The 20104-nt window shown below is 39.5% G+C and overlaps 1 protein-coding gene and 1 pseudogene across 7 annotated transcripts in view; both read right to left on the reverse strand.

The window, feature by feature from the left end:
• Window positions 1-11972, reverse strand: part of LOC135704798 (uncharacterized) — a 37259-nt pseudogene extending 25287 nt beyond the window's left edge.
• Window positions 1-20104, reverse strand: part of Cbp53E (Calbindin 53E) — a 302857-nt gene that overhangs the window by 267294 nt on the left and 15459 nt on the right. The window lies entirely within an intron of this gene.

The following is a 20104-nucleotide window of genomic DNA, read 5'->3' on the forward strand; positions in this document are numbered from 1 at the left end:
CGTCGTTAAGCTCTCTTATATGGTTATTGTTATTAGGGTGGACAAATGTGGCCAAAATTATTGGCAAGAAATCTGTGCTGAAGTTCATGGGCAGCGTCAGATCAAAAGTTCACTCCTTGGCATACGATTAAAGAAACTGCGGATTATTTTCATCCAATTGAAGGAGAATACTACAGAGAACATGTATATTAAGTACAAATTGGAGTACATTTTTCGGAAAAATCACATGGGAATTTCTATGTAATATATACTACTTCAAATAATAATAATTTGAAGAGCATTGCAGATTGAATTCAAAAAGTGTTCTGCAGATGAAAATACTAGATAGAGGTCTAAGATGAACTCTGAGAGTATTCTGAGATGCAAATTTTTCAGAAAATACTGAAGATACCCTGTACAGATTTCTTACAGTACACTGAAACCTCCATTTACGAAGTCTTTTTTTTACGCAGTATTCAATTTACGTCCCTCTTTTTACGAAGTAAATTCCAAATAACAAGTTTTTTTTTTTTGAGATTTTGGGAAACTGGGATATATTGTGAAATACCCCACAATATCGATCTTGTTGGAATCGGAGTGACGTGTAGGGACCGGAAATCGATGTCTGATGCCATTTTGAAATCCAAGATGATGGCTTCCGGTTACAGGAAAACATGGAAATTCTGTCAAATATCCCACAATATGGGTATTTTTGGAAGCGGAGTGACGTGTAGGGACCGGAAATCGGTGTCTGACTCCATTTAGAAATCCAAGATGGCGACTTCCGGTTACATAAAAACTTGGAAATTCTGCCAAATACCCCACAATATGGGTATTTTTGGAATCGGAGTGACGTGTAGAGACCGGAAATCAATGTCTGATGCCATTTTTAAATCCAAGATGGCGACTTCCGGTTGCATTAAAACTTGGAAATTCTGCCAAATACCCCACAATATGGGTATTTTTGAAATCAGAGTGACTTGTAGAGACCGGAAATCAATGTCTGATGCTATTTTTAAATCCAAGATGGCGACTTCCGGTTACATAAAAACTTGTTACTTGAAATTCTGCCAAATACACCAGAATATGGGTATTTTTGGAATCGGAGTGACGTTTAGGGACCGGAAATCGATGTCTGACGCCATTTTTAAATCCAAGATGTGGCTTTCTGTAACAGAAAAGCTTGGAAATTCTGTCATATACCCCACAATATGTGTTTTTTTATTGGAGTGATGTCTAAGAACCGGAAATTTATGTCTGACGCCATTTTGAAATCCAAGATGGTGGCTTCTGGTTACAGAAAAATTGGCAAATACCACCACATCACCCCGATTCTTAAGATACCCATATTGTAGGTTATTTAACATTATTTTTATGTTTTTATGTAACCGGAAGTCGCCATATTGCATTTCAAAATGGCGTCAGACATGGGTTTTCAGTCCTAATAAGTCACCCCGATTCAAAAAACCTGTATTGTGGAGTATTTGACAGTATTTTCCAGTGTTTCTGTAACCGGATGTCACCATCTTGGATTTCGAAATAGGGTCAGACATGGATTCCCGGTTCTCACAGGTCGCCTACCTAACTAATTAAAACCAAAGATTGATAATGAAGTAATGAAGTTCCGATTCAACACATTTTAGTTTCATTTTTATACCTGTGATCTTGACTTTTATACCTAGGGGATGAGTACTTAAGGGGGTTAGATTTTGAAAAGTTCTTTAGTGGGAATGACACTGATGAAGATTGCACATTGTAGTCGAAATACGTATCTGTCATGGATACCAAAATTAATTAAGTGGAATTTAATGGAAGATTACCTTTTTTTTTGCTGTTTTATTTAAGCATTCCGCTAACAACCCAATTTCATTACTTCATCAAGATATTCGATGTTTACCTGTAACCGGAAGCCACCATCTTGGATTTCAAAATGAATTCAGACATCGATTTACGTTACTCCGATTCCAAAAATACCCATATTGTAGGGTATTTGACAGAATTTCGATGTTTTTACGCTACCGCAAGCCGCCATCTTGGATTTCTAGATGGCGTCAGACATCGATTTCCGGTCCCTACACGTCACCCTGATTCCAAAAATACCCATATTGTGGGGTATTTGACAATATTGTCAAAAACCTCTTTTTACGAAGTAAATCCCAAATAACGAGGTTTTTTTTACGAACTAATTCGATTTACGAACCCCCGTTTTGGTTCGTAAATGGAGGTTCCAGTGTATTAGGATGATTCCATCGTAGATTTTTTTCTAGATATTGGTCAAAAAGAAAGAATCAAGATCCAGGATTAGATTGGAAAAATTTAATAAATTCATAAATGTTGAGATTTAGAAAATGTCATGATCCGGATTAAGTACTGAGGTAGGAGTTTATTTTAAAATATTCAGAACATGGAGAAATTTCCAAGATTCTGGTACGTCCAAGCAGTTAGAACAAATATCGAAGCACTTAAAATCTTAAAATCATAACAACTGTGAAAGGAAGCTCGTCATCACCCTTAGGGTGGACTGACCAGAACCTTTGATATATTGACAAATTAAATTTCAAGAGCTGGCTGCCCTATTGCGTGTTTTGTGTATATTAATTTAATATTATAAATTAACTGCTAACTTCCACAAATGGAACCTTGAACAATTTTTTGAATATATATGAGTAAATAAAGCTATATATTCCAGTAAATCGACTACTTCGGTATTATTCCTTAAATTATAGACGATCAATTTAGTTTATTATATAACTCGATGGCCCCTGTAATATCGAGTTATGGAGAGTTGACTGTAAAAGCAATTAGTGACTGTCTATCAAATCCAACGGCACATATGGAAAGATACATGAATTTTGAAGTCAGCCCTAGTAAAAACATTCAATTTTATATAAAACCCCGTTCGAAAAAGAGAGGTAAAGTAGGCCGAAAATTATATCTAAATCCTCATCATATCAATTTGCCAATTTCGCAACTTGAAAAATAAAAACCAAATCCACGTATGTTTGTCTGTGATTGCATGTTCGGAAAGCTTCTGATCAGAATCGTTTGCCTTGGAATCGGCTTTGATTAGCCACCGACCAGCGCCGATAATTTTAGATCAAAGGCCCAGGCAATCTTTGGGCAACATTTGAATTTTCGTGCGGGCCAAAATGTGCTACGCTCACGTACAACGCATACCTTCTCTGCTAAACTGCTTGAACGTGTGGATCATCTAAAGCATGCGTCAGAAGGTACCTAGTTGGAATTTTATTGCAAAACCCAACAAACAATTTTAGCTGCAGATTAGCTTATACAGCCAAAATTTGCCTTATGCAGCTAATTTTTGCCTGTATAAGCTAAGCTGCAGCTAAAATTGTTTGTTGGGAATGTCTTCGCGATTTCGGAATGGTTCCACAGAAATAAAAAAAATTGAAACACATATTAAACGTCGCCGGCTACGAAGACAACAACAACATCAAACACGACAACGAAGGTTATGGGCTTGTTGATTCGGAATTTCGATTGCCGCAGTCTCTGTATCAGTATCTATAGATGGCTAGTCAGGATCAATGCCATATCATGGCTGGAGAAAAACAAAACAAACTCTCTTAGAGGCAGCTGTTACTTCTGGCGCCTAGGGGAATTGGACCGAGCCGGGACCGGATGCTACAAGTTACAAAATCGATAGCGACATAATTTTTCCTCTGCAGCCAGTTGTGTGTTCGTGAGTTGTATTTGTATAGATATTGTGGACTGTCCCAGAAATAGTCGAAATAAGGGGGTGAAAATCGTGAGGTGGCACTATTTTCAGCTGCACGCACCTCAAAATAATGATTTGGCGAAAATACTAAATTACGCAATGCTGGTGCTGTGCGTGGAATCTATGTTTAGGATCGCTTTTGGGCTGTTGTTTAATATTCACGCTGCACGTGATCGAAACAAATGAAAATCGGGGTGGTACAAATTCGTTCTAGAAATCGAATCATTTTTCTGACCGTCCAACTTTTGTGTCGCGAGAATTGTATTCACATGTTTTGCATAACTTTTACCACTTCAAAGTGGTTAGCATCCATACCTCTCACGCCAAAGTCACGAGTTCAAATCTCAAGTTACGAATGACCCAAGAGTGTTAATGTGACTATTCAAAAAATCATCGAAGCGAACGACTATTGTAGACTCAAACCTTACAGCAGAAGAACGAAGCAGGCGAGAAACTGAGAGAATGCGAAAAAACGCAAAATGTGTACTACTTCACTGGTCGAAAAAAAAATGCTCCGGAGGAAAAAGTCATCTTTTCCTCCCCCAAAGTTTGTCCAACTGTAAGCGGAAAAAGCAGGAAAAAGCTCTAATGTAAAAACTTATCAAGTTAACGAGCTCGGGAGAATTACAACGGGCTAGGAGGAAAAACCGTACCACTCGTGTTCCGGTTCGGACTCCCAAAGCACACGCCTTTCTGGTTTTGTCAGGGCTCCGCCCGTACGGGTTTAGTCCTGCGGAAAGCCAAAGCAGCTTTCACTAATGTGGAAAATTATTGTAGTTGGGTTTTTATTTTGTAGCTGCAGGGAGGATGATGACAACCAAACAGCAGTATGGGGCGGAAGTGGCGTGGTATCTGTCTCTTTCCGGTGTTTGTTTTGGGTTTGTTCTGTTTTGTGGACGGTTTCTGTGCCCGTTGTGCTCACGTGAGGAGTAGACGTTGATGCAAACAAATGGTTGCTTGGATGTTCCATGTTTTGCTTGGTGTACATTTTTTTTGGATGCGGTCAAAATTGCTAATAGCACATTTTCCAAAAGTAAGATTTTAGCGAACTTTCCTTACGTTTTCAGCGTGATTGTGGATAGATGAAAATTACGCTTATTCCCATCTCCAGATGTTCCCAATTCACCCGGCATGCAGTAAATTAACCCATCATTTTCGTCGTGTGATGCGACTAATGTAAACACAATCGGAGAGTTTCAGTTCGTGAAAAAAATTGGAATTAATTGTTTATGCGACGAGTTCACATATTATCGTTCTGCAACAGAAGACCGGAGCGGAAGCGTGGCAAGATAAATAGCGAGCGGGAAAGTGAAAAACGATGCCTGCTCTGATTCCAAATCCGTGCGCGTCTTCTTGAGAAAGCAGGAGGCGATGGAGGAGGAGGAATTAAAAATAGGAATAGTGTAACCTGCCTGCTTAACAATAACAGGAACCACTTTCTTTCCATGCCAGTTGGTTCGCGAGGAATGTTTGACTGTGGGAAAATCTGCCTGCTCGAAGGAGTGTGCAAACGCGGTTTCGTATGAAAATTATCGATTATTTATTCTGTGAATGCAAAGGTGAAGGAAGCAGATGATTTCGTTCAACCGCTTCTTCGAGGGAACAAATTCAGCAGGGAGACCGTAAAATTTAGGAGGTTATTGTTGGTTTATATTTGAGTTCATTAATTTATGCGGGGGAACGTTGTGGTTTTTTGGTGTACAGTGCCTTGCTATTTTTTGACAACACGACTTTATCAGTTATTTCTTACCCAATTGTGTACTAATGTTTTCTGGATAATTTTTGATACAGTACCAGATATCTCTGATCACTAAAGAACGTTCTAGTAATGAAATAAAATCAATTTATAAATGTAATTCACTGGCCTTTATGGAAAATAAAGGAACCCAAAACATGTGTTGCCGTCAAAAACGAGAAGGTACTGTATTACGGAAAAGATATTAAATGCACATGAAACTCAGATATGTAAACATCATGCTCTAGCAACGCACAGATCGATTTGACAACAAAACAAATAAAAAAATCCTGGTGAATCCACCAACCGTGACCAGCGGACATAGACGCCAATTTAGGGGGGAGTAGTAAGTTATTACACCACCCCCCACATAACTTTCAACAGGGGAATAGTATAACTTTTTCCTCTAAATAATTTCCATACATTGTTTAAATTTGAATTGTTTACCTTGAAGTATAAACAAGACGAATTCTTTTTCGATACATTGAATCACCGCATATCAATCGCAAAACTGGACAGGCTCGGTATCCACAGCTGCCTTTTGCAATGGTTTCAGTCGTACCTCACCGATCGCTATCTTACTGTTGTCAATGGTGCTCACCAGCATGCTTGGCATACACCGTTTTGCTCACGAACTGTTCATTTGCTAATAACTTTGCACAGAGTTGACGAAACATAGTTCTGTTTGAAACAGTCGATAGATTAGATATTCCCAGGTAATAATTTGATGCTTAACAAGTGTTGATTAATCGATTTCAACCCAAGTAACAATACAAGCTGAACATTAAGAACAGAAGCTGATTATTGGTTGATTTAAGGTGTACAAGCTGATTAACATCAGGCTGAATATATAGTTGATTAGTAGTGCATGAAGCGAATTGTATCCCCATAATCCAACCTCAATAGGTTAGCTGATCCAAAGATTGAACAAGCCTTATTTAAGCTTAACACAATTCCACAAATCAGCAATACGTTACACATATGTTGATAGCTTGATTTGTTACATGTCGTCAGTTTCTGTTGCATGTCCGACATTTTAGTTCTACTAAATTCACTGCCTACCTTTCTAATTACTAATTACATCCAAACGACCATCAAAATAAGTCGCGTGCTTGTGTCCACATTGTGTTAAGTGCTCTTGAAAATGAGAGGAATCTTTAACTGTAACCAGTTGTTGCTTACAATTCTGCATTGCTGTATAATACTGTTCCGGGTGCTGTTATTCAACTTAAATTTGACGTGCTTTAAGTCAATGATCATACCTTTTACCACACATATGCCTAAATGGTCCAGTAGGTATGGTTGACGCCTATGATTCAGCGACTGCTGGTTCGAATCCCGAAATGCAAAGGTAATTTTTAGACTTATATTAACATTATAAATATGTTAGAATTTTTGCTCCGTTTTTTCTAGACTTTTGTGAAGTTGTAATTAGTGTTCCTTCAACTATTTGCCACCCCAGCGTTCTTAAACCACTGATCATCTCGGAACCTAGCACCATTGGTTGTTCTTTGTGGCTCTTTGTGTTCCTTACAAGTGGGTAAGATTCTCCGATTAGCAGCCTGAATCCATTCAGCCACAATTGTGCTTTCATCATCTGACTAATCAACTGATTGGCCATACAAGATTTTTGGTTCGCTTGTCCGATACTAAGAATAGGAAAACCTATTTTCGAGCCCAGTCAACCAACCCTTGAGTATGGAGATCACTGTAACAAGACATCGTTTATGGATCAATTTGGTGAGTCCGTTGCAATTTATTCTGGTGCTAATAATTGGCAGGATCCAATATTGGACAGTTTGATGTTTATAAAGTACTATCAGTTAAAACTGTGTTTTTGAGATTTGTCTATATATATTCTTTGGTGCTTCCTACATCGGTTGCAGGACAGTGTTACCGATTTATATTGGATAATCCAAAGCTATGTTGATCATTATAACATTAAATTTTGAATAACAACCCTAATAAACAAATACCATAAACGAACTGTATCTCGGATAGGTAAACCATCCCACATAGGGTTTGGATGATACCCCGAACACGTCGTTAAGCTCTCTTTTATGGTTATTTTTATTAGGGAAATGATAAGACAATCTTATTCAAATGTCGTAATAATACCTCTGACCAAGGAAGAATGATTTATATAGTTTTCATAAAAGTTGACGATACAAATACTAATGAGGAAAGGAATTCCGCATTTCCTTTTCCCAAGTCCTTTTCCTCTCCTTCCCTTCCCTTCTTCTCTTTTCAGAAAGCGAGTAATGGCGCTATAACCATATGCCATATAGGGCTAGGACAAGAGTTAGTGCTCAGGTCCCAACCGCTAGAAGAAAATGGTAGCGAGCAAGGGCGCTATAACCTAGGCGAATACAGCATTCCCTCCGTATAGGTTACGTCCGCACACCGCTCTCTGTTGTCCTTCGACTGAGGTCGGCTGGATCGATTGAGGGATGGCAGTGGGTTGGCGGTGCCGTCCACGCTTGTACGGAGGGAGGACTGTACGCTCGAACACAAGGGGTAAATACCTGTGTTCCATCCCAGGAGATCGGACAATCAAGGAGTGTACATTAACTTTCTTAGCTCTGTCACTCCCAACGATTTATATAGCCTATTTTCAAATCCTGCATACGGAGCGGTTGGTACGGTATGTCCCCGCTCTTTGATTACCTGTGGATTAAATGTTAACCACTGTCTATACTTATTAAGTAGACATGGTAAACATTCACTTCCACAAAAATTAACTTAACGCTACACAGTAGGCCTGGCCGCTTTATTGTTTGTTTCACATCCTTGATGTGCAGCAGGCATTAATAATGACAAGAAAAATGATAGATGTATCATTTTCCAGGATTCTTTCAAGTACTGGCTGTGTATGTGTAGACTAGACTAGACTAGACTAGACTAGACTAGACTAGACTATATTAACATTATAAATATGTTAATACAGTTAGAAGATACTGAGAGGTTAGCACATATCATCGGCAAGAGACGTGCGTATGAGAAAATTTGCGAAAAAATCTAAGGGCACCGGTGGGATTTGAACCCACAATTCCCATTCAGTACACGAGTTGTGTTTGTTCACATCGACCGATACTGAGTGGTTGCGGTACAAGCACATATCGTCGGTAATAGACGATTGTTGTGTATTGAGAACGCTTGCGCAAAAAGACTAAGGGAGGGAAACGGATTCGAAACTCATATGTCATTAGCCAAATACATCCGTAGACCATAGGTCCACCGTTGTATAATTGGAAATGCACCCGTGTACTGAATGGGAATTGTGGGTTCGAATCCCACCGGTGCCCTTAGATTTTTTCGCAAATTTTCTCACACGCACGTCTCTTGCCGATGATATGTGCTAACCTCTCAGTATCTTCTAACTGTCGCATATAACAAAATAAAAATTGACTTTCAGTCGCTAACCTAAATCGTATGTTAATACAATTAGTCAGCAACAAGTTAAAGCAGTTCCAATATAAATACATAAGACATGAAGCGGTCTTCTATTATTATTTTTGAAAAAAAAACTAGAAGGCTGAACAAGAGTTGGAAAAGACTGTTACCTAATGCCTTAAAAAGATTATAATGTCTATTACTGTTAAGCTTTTGGCTGATTAAAATCACCAGATTTAGATGTTTAAAAGCTGGACAAAGGTTAACGTGGTCTAACTACAGCAATTATTCAATCTAAGGCTAAATTGAAATCGATTAATCAACACTTGTTAAGCATTAAATTGTTACCTGGGAATTTAGCCTTAGATTGAATAATTGCTGTACATAGACCACGTTAACCTTTGTCCAGCTTTTAAACATTTAAATCTGGTGATTTTAATCAGCCAAAAGCTTAACAGTAATAGACATTATAAGCTTTTTAAGGCATTAAGTAACAGTCTTTTCCAACTCTTGTTCAGCCTTCTAGTTTTTTTTTCAAAAATAATAATAGAAGACCGCTTCATATCTTATGTATTTATATTGGAACTGCTTCAACTTGTTGCTGACTAATTGGATTAACATATTTATAATGTTAATATAAGTCTAAAAATTACCTTTGCATTTCGAGATTCGAACCAGCAGTCGCTGAATCATAGGCATCAACCATACCTACTGGACCATTTAGGCATATGTGTGGTAAAAGGTATGATCATTAATTTGAAGCACGTCAAATTTAAGTTGAATAACAGCACCCGGAACAGTATTATACAGCAATGCAGAATTGTAAGCAACAACTGGTTACAGTTAAAGATTCCTCTCATTTTCAAGTGCACTTAACACAATGTGGACACAAGCACGCGACTTATTTTGATGGTCGTTTGGATGTAATTAGTAATTAGTAATTAACAAATCAAGCTATCAAAATATGTGCAACGCATTGCTGATTTGTGGAGTTATGTTAAGCTTAAATAAGGCTTGTTCAATCTTTGGATCAGCTCACCTATTGAGGTTGGATTATGGGGATACAATTCGCTTCATGCACTACTAATTAACTATATATTCAGCCTGATGTTAATCAGCTTGTACATCTTAAATCAACCAACAATCAGCTTCTGTTCTTAATGTTCAGCTTGTATTGTTACTTGGGTTAGGCTTCTTATAGATACGTTAAAAAAGGATATTGTAATTCTAGTAATAAACTGTTTTGATTTTGCGTTGCAAAAATGAAGTGAGAAATGCTCGCTGCACATCTCGGACTTAATGTATAAAAATTCATTGGTGTTGATTCAAATGATAAAATTTACCTACCCTTTGCATGTCTACAGTAAACTATGATCCTTACCTATCAATTACTTTAAAGAACACTAAATTTCAAAAACTGAGTGAAAAGTTATTAACAAATGAGTAGTTGGTGTGTACAAATGTGCATGCCAAGCATGCTCACCAGTCCGTATGTTCGCTGCCACGTGCGGCATACCCCAGGGTAGGCATCTGGGACCACTGATTTTCCTGATTTACTTCAACAACGTGAATCTGGTATTTGAGGGAACACTATTATCTTACGCAGATGACCCAAGGGGTTGGTCACTCTACACATTGTGCCAAAATCAAACTTGGGCACACCCGGGTGCAGTCATTGGCGCTGTTTGGCACCCATGGTTACAATTTTTAATGATTTTCAAAGCTACTGGCAACACTGATCTTTTTCTGCGCCTGCGCAGTTTGCATGTGTCAAAATTTGTTATTGATGTTGCCACAATATAATCAAATTATTTTCAACCAAGTCCCGCCATGGATTCTCACAATCGTTACACCTGTGAAGGCAGTCGCGTCAACATCTCCTCCCAGACGAAGAACAACTGACAGCGGTATCTTGACCTGACCGAGGTTTCCGGCCATGGCTACACGAACTAGCGATGCAGCTCCCACGGCTGCGGCTGCTTCCAATGCTGCTGCTGGTCCGTCTTTTCTGACGAATTTTAGAGGAGCCGGACCAGCAGAAGGAACAGCAGTAACTAAAGCAGGAGCAGCATTGGCAGCAGCCGCAGCCGTGGGAGCTGCATCGCTAATTCGTGTAGCCGTGGCTGACGCTGGAAATCTTAGGCCGGTCACGACAAATGGTGCTTGAGTTTAATCAGAAAGTCAACAACCAAACAAAAACTATACCATCCGACGATTCGAACTGCTTGAATACATCCTTGGCGGTGGCTGCTACACCAACCATTCCATCGTCCAACATATAATCATATAATGTTGGAGGACCGTCTTGGCAAAATCTCATATAGTTCAACAAATTATTTTTACTCTCCTGCCTTTTTACACTTATAATTACGAATCATAACATTAACTACACAGAAAAAGGAAAATCATTTCTTTATTTTCTCAGAAAAAGCAGCTTCCGCTCTTTCCAAGCATACGTGCTTTCGATGTTCTCGTTGCTTCACGCACCGGAGACTTGGAGGAGGAAAAGCACAGCTTCATAATGAACGGGAATTTAGTGCCTTTGTGATCGATCGCGATGTGGTTGCACTTCATGATGGCGTACACCGCCAGGGCTTCACTCGGGAACTCGATCAATCCGAAGGAGGAACGTTCCGATTTTAGCAGGAACATTCGCACTTGCGAGGAGTGGCAGTCCTTGGTGGTGAATGCAGTCAGAAGCAAATCCTCGGACATACCGGGTGGGGTATTGAAGAAGTGGAGAAACTTGCTCGGGAATGGAAGCGATTGTTCTTGGAGGTGCTGTACACCTTGAAGATGATCGAATTGTCCGGCAGAATATACGGGTTGATGGACTCTGACAAGTAGTTCTGCTTGCAAAAAGCGTTCAACTGGTTCGACTGCGATGGCGTATCCCATCTGGACCATGGCGGTACCGAGTCCGTAGACCATCATCACTGCGCCCTGTTGCTGTGCCGGTTGAATGAAGTTGGCTGGTCCGTTTCGGGTCATCAGGTCAGGCCCTTCGTCAGTCCGACGTGTGGTCTGGCCGGTGTTGGTTTCCAGTTTTTCAACGGATGATACTCGGGCGGTAAAAAAAATCGGTGCAAGTCCGTTTCCTCCACCGGCTCCCACTGGTTGACTCATGATTGACGTTCGTTGGCGGGGTCGGCCTTCCACCGAAGATGGAAGGATCGTGTAGCAACGGAGCTCGTCCGTTGCAGGCACCCATGGAGACGGATGCATCCAGTGTGTAGACCCAACTGGAGTCCGTGTCGTTTTTGAAAAAAATGAAAACAAGAGCTGTTAAAATACCGGGTTGCCAAACAAGGCATTATTCAAAAGCAAACAAAAGTCAGTTCAATGACTTCTTGGCACTGTCTTTACAACTGCGGCACACTGAGGTACACTGAAAAAAAGGTTGACACAAAATAAGTGTGTAGAGTGACCACCCCTTGAGATGACCTTATACTCTTCCTTTGAATTCACTAAATTGAAGACTGTTACTTCCTTCAGCGTCAGTTGAATGCTTTTGGTGATTGGTGTATTCTGAATCGTATGTAGGTTAACCCGTCCAAATTCTCGGTTATCTCTTTTTCGCGCAAGAAAGAGACTATTATGTTTTGTTAAGCAAATTAAGGAGCTAGGTATGATTCTGGATACACACCTCACTTTCAAGCAGTACATCTCGTATGCCGTCGACAAAGCTTCCAGAATTCTAGGGTTTATCTTCAGGATTGCCGTAGTCTTCACGGATATCTACTGCCCTAAATCGTTGTACTGCTCCTTGTCTCGCTCCACATTAGAATACTGCTCGGTTGTCTGGACTCCTCACTACAACAACGGTGTCAAAAGTGTTGCCGCCTGCGTAAACTACCGTGGACGGATCCCTTCCGATTTCTTAGCTATGAAAGTCGTGTGCAACTGATCCATCTGGAGCCCCTGTCAGTCCGAAGAGATACAGCAAGGGTATTACTAATTGCAGATATTTTGCAAGGACGCACCGATTGCCCTGTTGTCCTTGAGCAAGATGACATCAATTTTCAACCCCGAGCCCTACGGAATAATTCAATACTGCGCCTGCCCATACAGCGAACTAATTATAGCATATTCATGTGTATATAACGCTATCTACAGATGTTGCTCATATGGATGGTTTCCGTCTTAAGTAAAGTTGTTCAGATAGACAGGACCTATCTTATGGAAAAGAGTTTAGTTTAGAATGCACTCATTAGACGGCGCTAGTGTGTCATTCGTTTTACCCAAGGGGCAAGACAGCTCCTAATCATGAGAAATTTCAGAGTTGCTTTTGAGGCACCTCGAGTAACTCAAATTGCTTAGTGAGCAAGATCGCTGACATTTGCTTTCTCACTTTTCGCATCACAGCAACATTTAAAGGTACACCTTCATGCAAAACCAAAAAGCTGCTGTCAAATAAAACAACAATAAAAGCGGAACTCGGAGACACTTAAATCATCTCAGTTTAATAACCTTCGTTCAACCCTTACCAACCGTGAACGTGATTGGAACCTGTTGCAACCTTACACTTACGACAGTCGAATGCTTATCAGGTTGATATGGTAGAAAACCCGATCTGCCTGACCAAATACTCAAAATCGATACTCGTCGAAGCAATGCCGCCCCATCGCTTGACAAACTGCCGTTGGATGGAACTGCGAACCGAGCTCTGAATTACCACGGCGCTGTTCCGTTTCTGCTGCGGCCGTCAACCGAAGTCTCCAGGAGAAAGTCGACGAAGAGAATCTGTCAGCTTGATTTGTGCTTCGTCTTCATGACGGGTTTTCACTTCGATTTCGTCCGGTAGATCGTTAATGGGTTTGAAGTTCAAACGAGGATCGCATTCACCGGAAACAGCAGCTACTTCATCGTCATCCTCCTCTTCGGCAGTGGCAGCGGCTGCACTGATGCTTTGGCCAAACATTTCACGGGGTAATGGAATTGGATGCTAATCGGTTGTTGCCCCACCGAGAGATATTTTCTATACCGAAAACTGTGGCGGCGGGTGCCGTTGGAGGGGCTATGGTTGAAATATTACTCACTACTCTTTGTTTGCCATGGTGCCAACGGGAATTTTAGTTGAAAGGGGATCGGTGTTAGTTATTACCACATTGACTGGTGAAGCCTTTTCCAATAGCACTGCTGTTACGACTGAAGAAATCTAAGATGATGGGATCGCTGCATTATAGGTGGAATTTCAGATGTTTAGAAAGATATTGGAGAGTTTTTTGATCAGAGATGATCGTTTCGAAGTGACGACTGGGACTGGTTGCTGAGGAGGAAGCACAACCCTTAAAGCTAGTTGGAAATGTGAGTTGTTATTGGTAGTAACCAGGCACCGGCACAGGTTCTTGCATAATATTCCAGTTATTCGAAACGCTCAGAATACATTTGGGATTACTTTATTTACTAACAAAACTGACGTCTAATATGAGACGTATATGCTTAAAAAGAGTAAACGGAGTAGGCAGAGAAAATATTGAGGTACATTGAGTTACTCGCTGCAAAAAAGCAACTCAGAGTAAACCTGTCTCACCCCTTGGTTTTACCCTAATTTAACATCTAGACTGTATACAAGGTTCCCTACTCCAGCAAAATTGTCGGATTGGACATTAAGGCTCGATTCAAAGTAAATCTGGACACCGCGCCCCTGGTGGTTGGAACAAAAAACGTTTGACACAAATGCCTGATGTTTCATTGAAGAAGAAATTGGTGAAAAGTTTTTCTCGATTGATAGACGCATCCCGAAATTACGGATGATGGAACTTGAGAAAAGAAAATTAATTGTGCAAAAACATCTAGAGAACCCTTCGTGGTCTGCCTTAAAAATAGCAAAAGTGTTAAAATACCCAAAGTCAACGGTAAGTCTTGTAATCAAACGTTACAAGGATACTCTGAGTGTGGATAGAGCATAGCGCATCTATCATAAAAGTGGCACTAGGGACAAAGAGCTGAGGAGAAAGGTGTTGAGGTACGTGAAAAGCAACCCAGGTGTCTCCATACGTGATTTGGCAAAGAAATACGATTCCAACTTTTCCACCGTGCGTAACATCCTTTCAAGAGAAGGATATAAGTCTTTTTGTGCCAGTAAACATCAGAATCGCTCCCTGAAACAAAATTTAGTGGCCAAAAAGCGAGCACGATTACTATACGAACGAATTTTGACGAAATTTGATGGCTGTATTTTAATGGATGACGAAACATATGTCCAAATGAATTATAAACAAATCTCCGGACGAAAATTTTACCTGTCAACTGGTCGTGGGGATGTTCTTTCCAGGTATAAATTTGTTTTTGCTGATAAAATTGCTCGGAAACTAATGATTTGGCAAGGAATCTGCAGTTGTGGCCTTAAAACCAAGGTTTTCATCACATCTCACACAATGACGTCGAAGGTTTACATTAAAGAGTGTCTGAAAAAGCGGATTTTACCCTTCATTCGGCAACACAAGACCAACGTTATGTTTTGGCCGGATCTAGCTAGCTGCCATTACTCTAAGGAGGCACTAGAATGATATGCTGCAAACAATGTTAATTTCGACGCCAAAGAGATTACTCCTCCGAATTGCCCTGAGTTCAGACCGATCGAAAATATTGGGCAATTGTCAAGTGAAAACTTCGAGGATGCGGTAAAGAAGTGACAAATGCACAACAAATGCGTTTAAAGTGGAATAAGTTCGCCGGTACAGTGTCACCAGCGACTGTGCAGTTCATGATGGCATCAATCACAATTAAAGTACGACAGTTCGTTCGAAATGGTAAAATGTAATAGCTTGTTATATATCGTTTGAAAGCTGAATAAATACCCTTTTGTTTGACGTTTTGATCAACCGTGTATGTTGTTTAATTCTCGAGTTATGATCACTTGAATGCGTCCAAATTTACCCTGAATCGGGCTTTATTGTCCATATGAATATCACTAGGGCAAAGCTGAAAATATTACTTTTATTTCAATAAATCAATTTTTTTCTAAAACCGTTGCATTGTTTTAATATTACAGATGTGTTTACTAGAGATCGGTACTCGATTAGCTGCCGTATGTAAGACAAAATTGCGTCAGAACTTTAAATATCAGTGGTCGTTTTACGATGTCAATGTCGTTAGCGCACTGACATTGAGGCGAATGATATTGATATTCAAACTGTGTGCACTGATACTGACATCAGGTGGCTAGTGAAATTCTGAATTTTGTAGGTATTGATACTGATATTTTGCAGCACTGTGTACAAGACCTATTTAATGGTAAAGAGTTAACTTCAGCATTCAATAACCAGGCGGTGCTAGTGTGACATAAATTTTGAATTGTCTGCCCTACTTTAACATGTTGACTAGGAACAAGGTTCCCGTCTTCGGCAAAACTGGTCGAATGACCAAGACCTAGTTTATTGTAAAGAGCTCAGCTCATAATGCACTCACCAGGTGCTAGTGTGACAATAATGTTTCATTGTTTGCCCTAACCGTATGGACTAGATATAAGGTTTCCGTCCTCGGCAAATTTCTTCAGATGAACAAGACCTATCCAGTGCTGCGTGCTGTCAGCAATGTCAATTGACGTAAGATATTGGCCTAGCACTGAATTTCACTTTCGACACTGATATTCTTTGTAATCATCTATCAAATGTACGCTATCGATATAAATATCACTAGGGAAAAGTTGAAAATCTTACATTTATTTCAATAAATTAACTTTTTTGTATAACCGTTGCATTGTTTTAATATTACTGATAAGTTTTCTAAATATCGGTACTCGATTAGCTGGCGCAAATAAGAAACATTTGCGGCAGAACGTTGAATATCAGTGATCCCTTTACGATGTCAATGTCATTTGCGCACTGACATTGAGGCGAATGATACTGATATTCTAACTGTGTGAACTGATGCTGACATCAGGTGACTAGGGAAATTCAGCATTTTGTAGGTATTGATATTGATATTTTGCAGCACTGAACCTATCCCAAGGTAAAGCATTCAGCTCAGAATTTACTCACCAGGCAGCACTAGTGGGACATTCATTTTGAATTATTAGCTCTCATATGGACTAGATATAAAGTTCCGTCTTCAGCAAAGTTGCTCAGATGAACAAGATCTATTTTATGGTAAAGAGTTTAGTTCAGATTTCACTCACCAGATGGCACTAGTGTAACATTAAATTTCCATTGTTTGCCCTAACTTAACATCTTGACTAGATAGAACGTTCCTGTCCTGGACAAAGTTGTTCAGATGAACAAGATCCATTTTATGGTACAGGGTTCAGCTCATAACTCGCTCACCAGGCGGCGCTAGTATGACATTCATGTTTCATTGATTGTCCTAACTTAGCATGTGAACTAGATAGAAGGTTTGCGTCTAGGGTAAAGTTGTTCAGATGGGTAGGACCAATTTTAAGGTGAACAGTTTAGTTCCGAATTCTTTCACCAGGCAGCGCTAGTGTGACATTTGTTTTTGAACTGTTTGTCCTAACTTAGCATCTTGACTAGACAGAAGGTTTCATTCTTTGTCAAAGTTCAGCTCAGAAGTAACTCACCAGGCGGTGCTGATGTGTGATAATAATGTTATATTGTTTTCCATAACTTGACATATGGCCTAGATAGAAGGTTTCCGTCTCCGGCAAAGTTGTTCAGATGGACAAGACCCATTCTAAGGTAAAGAGTTTAGTTCAGAATTCACTTACTAGGTAGCGCTTATGGTAATTTTGAATCGTTTGTCCTAACTTAACATCTTGACTAGATAGAAGGTTCCCGTCCTTGGCAAAGTTTTTCAGATTCACAAGACCTATATTATGGTAAAGAATTCAACTCTGAACTAACTCACCAGGCAGCGCTAGTGTAACATTCCCCTTTCAATTCGATCACACAAATATCGAGGCACCGTTAGCTACTTTAAAAATGAACACTCAAATATACAATTCTTTGCTTCACCTACAACCATTGTATGGCATCTAGCATCAAAGTTGAGGAAGTGAATCTATTACATCTCGAAATCAAACGCATTATTTTACTCTGCAAGCGCTGTAATCTCGATATTTGTGTTTCATTGGCTAGAATTAAAATGGAAGGGCAAAAGTCTAGATGAGGAGAGATGATTGATTTTTATAGCTATATTTTACAGCTATTTGTTAAATTGTTTTTCAGTCGACATAGAGTTCCATACTTCTTGGCAATTTTTTTTTTTTGATGACGTTGACAAAGTGAGAGTTGAACCGAAGACTACAAATCAAGAAGACTGGCAACTGTTCTCTTCTCCCAAACAAATTGCAAACGTCACTGATAACAGCGCCTCTGCCAATCAAAGGTGGAACTTTGAAGCACAAGTTGTGACACAGTGACTGTGTATGTGACTTAATGTCACCGAAACGAATAATCATAACACGGTACTCGTTGTTGTTTTTGTTTTGCTCTACAAAATTTTACGGCAATTTCTATCCTAATCACAGCAAACCGGTGGTTTTCCTACTCCAAACCGAAAAACTTGTCATCGATACCAAGTGAAAGTAATTTTTACTTGTGTACGATGAACCGAAATATTGTTTACTTTGCCTGTTGGAAGCAATCAATTATAAAGAATTGGCGGATTCTACCTCTGTTGAGTGAACTACCGTCATTCGAAAGCTGGTGAAAATTCAGGTGCCAAAGCCGTGCGAAACGGGCATTCATTTTACTAATGCACCATACGAATGCCCATAAATACATCACTAAAGGGCTAAGGAAAAGTGGAAGATAATTCTGAGCTAGCAAATTAATGATCGAGGATTGTCGCACCATCACACACAGGTTCCACTTTTGCTCTGAAGAGCCGTTGCCGTTACTGTCTCCTGATTTTATGCAGAGTTGCCAGTCTTCGGTTGAACTTAAGTTTTTCATCAATAATCACGCCAAGATATTTAATCTCCCGAACGCGATCAATAGTCTCATCATCAATTACAACAGAGACGTTCTCATTTAATCGATTCCGCGAAATTACCATAAATTTAGTTTTACTTGTATTCAATTTCAACTGATTGAACTTCAACCATCTCCTTAGAGAACGTAAATCTTCATTCAAGTGTAAAACGGCATCATCTTAATCCTTAGCTGCAATGACCCAGACAACCAGAAGTCGTATAACAATGTGCAGACAGTATCGTAAATTGCTATAGTTTAAGTCAAAATCGCATATAAGAATGGCATGCATCGCATTATGTTTAAGTTTAATCGTATAGAATCCAAATTTCCGACCTATATGCGATGATTCATTTTTCAGTAGTACGGTATCACAAATCAAATCGGATTACATCGTAAGTCTTTTCAAAGTGAATTTGTTATTACAGATTAAATCGTATATGATGTTAAATCTACTCGTTTAAAATTAAATTAAAATTTGCACGTATATGGCCTCCACTTTTGTACGTATAAGCCATTTCTTTGCATTCTATACGATTTGTTGGTTTGTATATATGTTTGTATATCACGAAAACAACTTTGAATATACGTGCATTCTGGTTGTCTGGGGAATAACACAGTGTCATCTGCAAAAAGATTAATGTCGCAAAATCGTGAAACACGTCGGAAGTCATTAATATACATAATAAATAACAGGGGCCCTAATACACTTCCCTGGGGCGCTCCAAGGTTATTCTCCACGGAACTGGAAACAGAATTATAAAAAACAGTCCGTTGAGGTATGTCAGACAAACCAGCTTTCAAAACATTTGTATGCAGTACTCGTTATTCCAAAGCGCTTGATTGATCTTAACAATAAGGGCCTAGAAATTGTTTCAACAGCGCGTTTAAGATAAAAAAAACAGCAACAATCGTATCTTTGCACTCCAAGTTATTTTTCCACTTCGCTAATACCAAATTCAACGCGGTTTCACAAGAATAACCTTCCCGATATCCCGATTGTTCTGGTATCAACAAACTATTACTATTCAAATACTCGAACAGCTGGCCTTTAATAACAAGTTCTAAGATTTTCTCTAATGTGTGCAACATGTTGATGGGACCAAACTCTTCGACTTTAATCGTTCCAGCAACTTTTTGAATAAAGACAATTAAGCATTCCTTCCAAATTTGTGGCACATGTCCAGCAAGATGTGGCCAATGACATGAAAGCAATCTTGAATAACTCTAGCATTAACATAATCTACTCCAGCTGATTTTCCTAATGAAATACAAATAACTCTAAGTTCATCTAATGCAATTGGGTGAAAACCTTCAAATCTACAACTACTATTAACTGGCTGTTTTATTTCGTCAGGTTCATCGACCAATTCAATGGATTGA

The sequence above is a fragment of the Ochlerotatus camptorhynchus genome, unplaced genomic scaffold (assembly GCF_037179485.1).
Source record: "Ochlerotatus camptorhynchus isolate MF236.1 unplaced genomic scaffold, CSIRO-AGI_Acam_v1.1 ptg000022l, whole genome shotgun sequence".
In the NCBI taxonomy this organism is placed as follows: Eukaryota; Metazoa; Arthropoda; class Insecta; order Diptera; family Culicidae; genus Ochlerotatus; species Ochlerotatus camptorhynchus.